Raw genomic sequence first — 6,000 nt, 5'->3', positions numbered from 1 at the left:
TTTTTTTTTTTTTTAGTAATCTCTATACCAAATGTGGGGCTCGAATTTATAACCCTGAGATCAAGGGTTGCATGCTCTACTAATTGAGCCAGACAGGTGCCCCTCTGCTTTAATCTTTATTATTTCCTTTCTTCTACTGGCTTTGGGCTTTGTTGTTCTTTTTCTAGCTTCTTTAGATGTAAGGTTAGGTTGCTTGAGTTTTTATTTATTTATTTTTTGCTTCTTGAGATATGTGTATATTGCTATAATCTTCCCTCTGAGAATAGCTTTTGCTGCATCCCAAAGATTTTAGACTATTATGGTTTCATTTGTCTCCATGTATTTTTTTTTAATTTTCTCTTTGACTTCTTGGTTGACCCATTCATTATTTACTAGCATATTATTGAACCTCCATGTATTTGTGTCCTGATTTTTTTCTTCTGATTGATTTCTAGTTTTATACCATGTGGTTGGAAAAGATGCATAATATGATTTCAGTCCTTTTTATTTTTTATTTTATTTTTTTTTCAACATTTATTTATTTTGAGGACAGAGAGAGACAGAGCATGAACGGGGGAGGGGCAGAGAGAGAGGGAGACACAGAATCGGAAACAGGCTCCAGGCTCCGAGCCATCAGCCCAGAGCCCGACGCGGGGCTCGAACTCACGGAGCGCGAGATCGTGACCTGGCTGAAGTCGGACGCTTAACCGACTCCGCCACCCAGGCGCCCCGATTTCAGTCCTTTTTAATTTGTTGAGACTTGTTTTGTGGCTTAACATGTGATCTGTTCTGGAGAATGTTCCATGTGCACTTGAAAAGAATGAGTATTCCACTGTTTTGGGATGGAATCTTCTGAATATATCTGTTAGAGTCATCTGGTTCAATATGTCATTCAGAGCTACTGTTACCTTATTGATTTTCTGTCTGGATGATCTATCCATTAATGTAAGTGAGGTGTTAAAGTCCCCTACTATATTTTGTTACCATAGATTTCTTCCTTTGTCTGTTTTTTTTTTTTTTTAATTTTTTTTTCAACATTTATTTATTTTTGGGACAGAGAGAGACAGAGCATGAATGGGGGAGGGGCAGAGAGAGAGGGAGACACAGAATCGGAAACAGGCTCCAGGCTCTGAGCCATCCGCCCAGAGCCTGACGCGGGGCTCGAACTCACGTACCGCGAGATCGTGACCTGGCTGAAGTCGGACGCTTAACCGACTGCGCCACCCAGGCGCCCCAGTCTTCCTTTGTCTGTTAACACGTGCTTTATGTATATGGGTGTTTCCACGTTGGGTGCATAAATATTTACAAATCTTCTTGTTTGATTGTTCCCTTTATCATTATGTAGTATCCTTTTTGTCTCCTGTTAAAGTCTTTTTTTAAAGTCTATTTTGTTTGATATAAGTATTCTACCCCAGCTTTCTTTTTGCTTCCATTTTCATCACAAATGTTTTTCCAACCCTTCACTTTCAATCTACATGTGTTTAGGTCTGAAGTGAGTCTTTTGTTGTCTTCACCTTCTTAAGCATCTGGTGTATTTGATCTACGAAACCATATCAGCTTTTAAATTTTTATTTATTTTTATTTATTTAATTTATTTGAAACAACATGTAACCCTGTAAGTTAATTATATTGGAAAAACAAACAAATAATACTAGCTTTTGCGCTGAGACTCTTTTGAAGAATTAATATAAAATTGGATTCCCCCATTGCATGCCCATTTAGTTATTCTTTGATTTTCAGCCACTATTTCTCTTTCTCTCCATTTGTATAGAACTAGTGAGCTATCTCTACCACTAGGCAGTATAGCAGCACTCACATTTAACCCCAAATTTGCCAGTTGGAGTGAAAGCACAACCTACTCCATCAGGTCCTTAGAAATATAGACATGAAGGTTAAAACAGCCTAGGAATCATCTCTGCTTCTGATAATTGTAATTGTATCCTTTGTCCTGTGACCACTGTATCAAGTTAAGAAGAACATTGAGGTGATGTGGGGAAGAAAGAAAAAAGCATAGGTATCATACCAATATTCTCCCACTGTGGGAAAAATTGCATAGTCATACTAGCATCCTCTTCACCACCTGTTCCCTATTTCCACTGAAATTGTAGAGGAATTTATCTAGTATGGACACACTCTTTGTTCACTTCATGTTGAATGTGAGTACACACTCATGAAGGCGTGTAAGCTAGTTCTTCATGCCTATATTCCCTCTCTTCTCATTTTAGACAGTCATTGTTTTTTTGCCCATTCTAATTCTAATTACCAAACCACTACTCTCAGAAACTATATCTCTGCCCATTGTTGGACATGATGAGCTGTAAAGTGTGTTCCTTCCTTGGTCGGAAGGAATTACACTCAATGGTCCATATCTGTGTAATATCTTCTCCACTTCTTTTATAGTACTCTGAGCATTTGCATCTACCACTGGGTCAACAAAGCACAACCCAGAGTCAGTATCTATTTCTGTCAGGACCCACTTGTAGCCCTCCAGGGTTACAGGCATCAATCTGACTTGCCATCTATGTACAAAGATTCCCTCCCACCCCAGGAATCTTCCCCATAGCCATCTGCAGCCTCTAAATCTCTCTTGTTGGCAGACAAAACAGTTCTTGTTGTCATTTTGTGCCTCAGAGGGTACAAAAGGAATATGTCTAGATTTGGCCCATCCCTGCATTGTTTCAGTCCACTCCCTTCATTAACCCAAGTGGCTAACCTCAAGTGAGCACACCAGGGTATCTGCTCATTGATTCTAATCATCTTCTGATGCTGGAAGGGGGTTCTTCTGATGGGCACTGACGTGGCCCACTTTAATGCACCCTTCAGATTCCCATAGTGATTTTGCATGGGGCCATGCCCAGTAAGGGCACCCCCCTTTATAGGCTAACCTTCCATTGCCCTTTTGACTGACCATAAGGGTAAACAGCATGCAGTGCAGCTCACCAACCCCATTTGTTTTACCTTTTTTAGTCAGAGTGGTGGCCTTCCAAACAGCATGTTGTGTGTTCATGATGAAACTGCCGTCTATCAGCCGAGCAGCTATTTGTTAGTCAGTTGAGAGCTGTTCACAGGGCACCGTTCAAGTGATGATTGAATCCTGCAGCTCTTCACATGGTTCCAGAGTCATTCCTGGGGAAAAGAGTCCACCTGCTCAGGAATATGCTGTGTAACTCCGTGCATTCCCCTGCTGGTGTGTTCCTGCACAAACCATTTCCATTTTGTTATAGAACTCTTCTGGGCACTGCCTTCCTCATTAGAGTGTTTGTCTGATATCACGCAAGACATCCTGGATATTTCAGGTTTCAGGATTATTTTATGTTCTTCATTCAGAGGCAGTTTCAATTAATGTCTGATAGCAAGCTAGTAATTGCTCCTCCAAGTGGAAATTGTCTAGTTCAGAGTTCTAGTAGCTGCCACTGGGAGGTGCTCACAGGCTTTTGTCATAAGCTCCGGTCTATACTCCACATGAGACTGCTGTACGGGGAATGTATCTTTATTAGCACTCCAGCTTCTATTCTATACCATTTGATATTAAAGGCCTGTATGTATCCAGGCATTGGTTTCTGTTTTGTATGTCTTGTTAACATTGTTTAAGTGGTAGATTTTCCATGCCTTTTGTTTTGCAATACTTGATAGGGGAAACTTTCTCCAGTTAGGTGCAATATCTATCCCTATAATATATTCAGGTAAAGGAGACACAACCACTTCACATAAAGCTTCTTCGATATACCATTTTTCATTTATTTTTTTTTCAACGTTTATTTATTTTTTGGGACAGAGAGAGACAGAGCATGAACGGGGGAGGGGCAGAGAGAGAGGGAGACACAGAATCGGAAACAGGCTCCAGGCTCTGAGCCATCAGCCCAGAGCCCGACGCGGGGCTCGAACTCACGGACTGCGAGATCGTGACCTGGCTGAAGTCGGACGCTTAACCGACTGCGCCACCCAGGCGCCCCACCATTTTTCATTTAATCATTCAACTTAATCCCATTAGTTCTTGCATTTCTCTATCCTCTCAATGTAATTGACTTCCGGTAGGGCTTAACAGGTTTTAGTTTTACAACACTAGGTAGCAGAAATATTCCCAAGTCAGACATAATATCCCAGTCCCATTAAACATTCAGGTAAGGGAGACACAGCCTCTTCATATAATTCTTGTTTAAACACTCCAATGTTCATTCAGACTTCACCTTAACCATATTAACCCTTGCTTTCCTATGTTCTCTCAATTTAATTGTATTTCCCATTAGAACTTCACCAGTGGGTTTTGGTACCATAGTGCATTGGACTCTCATATCAAGGAGTCCTAGAAACTTCTCTGTTCTGCCCCTGGCCATTTTGCCCACTCCTGTGCATAAGACCTTGGTCCCCAATAGAGTTTTGAGCCAAGGAACTGGTCCTTTTGATCAACCCATATATTGATTAAATTGAGTAACCCCAGACAATTGGAGGTGAGGTTTTTCTTTGCTATTTTGCCATACAGCTTTCCAGATTCCTCCAAACTAGGATGAATAAAGCAGATTTGTTTAAAGGCCTTCAATGTTGGGAGACCAACATGAACATGGACTCCCTTTGGTTCACCCAACCTCTGGTTTTTGACCCCACCGATGTTTGCTGTATTCATCCTATTTTTTAGTTTTTGACCCTGCTGGAATGAGGGCCTTATCTGAGGATAGTGGCTGTACCTCAGGCTGACCAGAATCAGGATCTTCTCGAACACATTCCTTCAGTGGGGGCCCTGATACTAGAGGCTGTATTTGAGAGTGGCCAGAATCTATATTTGACCCATCTCTTACTTTCATTTCACCTATTAGATATTATAATAACTATGGGACTGTATATTTTTCTCTTTTCTTATTATTTTCCACTTTCTTATGCATCTAGTGAGCCAACTCCCCCAGGAGATGGATCCATCATCTCAAATTCCATAGGTGACTTTTAACTTCTCACAGCTAATTGCAACTTAGCTGTTGTTTCATACCATGGGTCACCTTGTGGCTTCTAATAGTCAGACATTCCTCATCCCCATTCTTTCATTCTTTCTCTTCCCAAGCCACATGTTTGTTTGTTTTTTAATATTTTATTTTTGAAAGAGAGAGAGAGTCAGAGCATGAGCGGGGGGGAGGAGCAGAGAGAGAGGGAGACACAGAATCTGAAGCAAGCTCCAGGCTCTAAGCTGTCAGCACAGAGCCTGACACGGGGCTCGAACTCATGAACCATGAGATCATGACCTGAGCCAAAGTCAGACACTTAACTGACTGAGCCACCCAGGTGCCCCAAGCCACATGTTTTTATGAGTTAGGGTTGGTGTAGTGAATCCTACCCTTCCAGACACCAACTATTCCATTTTTACCTTAACTGAGTGTATTACAATTAGTTTCTCATACTAATAACCTGGAGTTAACCCAGACTCAAAAGCTTAAAGGCAAAATTTTCCTCAAGACTGCCCTCACTTTGGACACTAGCCACAAGTCTCAGGGAGTCCTCAGGCCACCCATTTTGCTGACTGACTGGCTACAAATTCAGGGACTCCTATGACCCCTTCAAATTGGATAATTTGCTAAAATGACTCACAGGTATCAGGAAGGTGCTATGCATAGAATTATAGTTTTATTACAAAGGATACACACAGGATGAGGCCTGGGAAGGAACACAGAACTCCTGTGCCCTCTCATGGAGTCAGGGTACATCACCCTCCCAGTATATCAATATTGTCACCGATGAGGAAGCAACACTGAGTTTTTATGGGATTTTATTACATGGGCATGATTAATTAAATTATTAGCCACATTGATTGAACTCAACTTCCAGCCCCCTCCCACACACCAAATTCTGAAGCTGTCTAGGGCCCACCAAGAGTCTCCCCATTAACATAACTAGGACATTCCTGTCACTCAGGATATTCCAAGGGTTGTTGAAGCTTCCTGCCAGGAACACAGGACAAAAACCGGGCAAATTACTAATTACACCACAGTAGTATACTGACCACAGGGAACGGAACAGTGCATAACACCTTGCCTAGTA

General features: G+C 41.6%; 1 protein-coding gene across 4 annotated transcripts in view; it reads left to right on the top strand.

Moving 5' to 3' along the window:
• IFT80 (intraflagellar transport 80) overlaps positions 1-6,000 on the top strand; it is a 136,524-nt gene that overhangs the window by 109,332 nt on the left and 21,192 nt on the right. The gene's annotated exons all lie outside the window — the stretch shown is intronic.

The sequence above is a fragment of the Herpailurus yagouaroundi genome, unplaced genomic scaffold (genome assembly GCF_014898765.1).
Source record: "Herpailurus yagouaroundi ecotype Mexico unplaced genomic scaffold, PumYag 159, whole genome shotgun sequence".
Classification (NCBI taxonomy): domain Eukaryota; kingdom Metazoa; phylum Chordata; class Mammalia; order Carnivora; family Felidae; genus Herpailurus; species Herpailurus yagouaroundi.
Note: the sequence above shows the minus strand (reverse complement) of the source record. Positions and strands in the feature narration are given on the sequence as shown.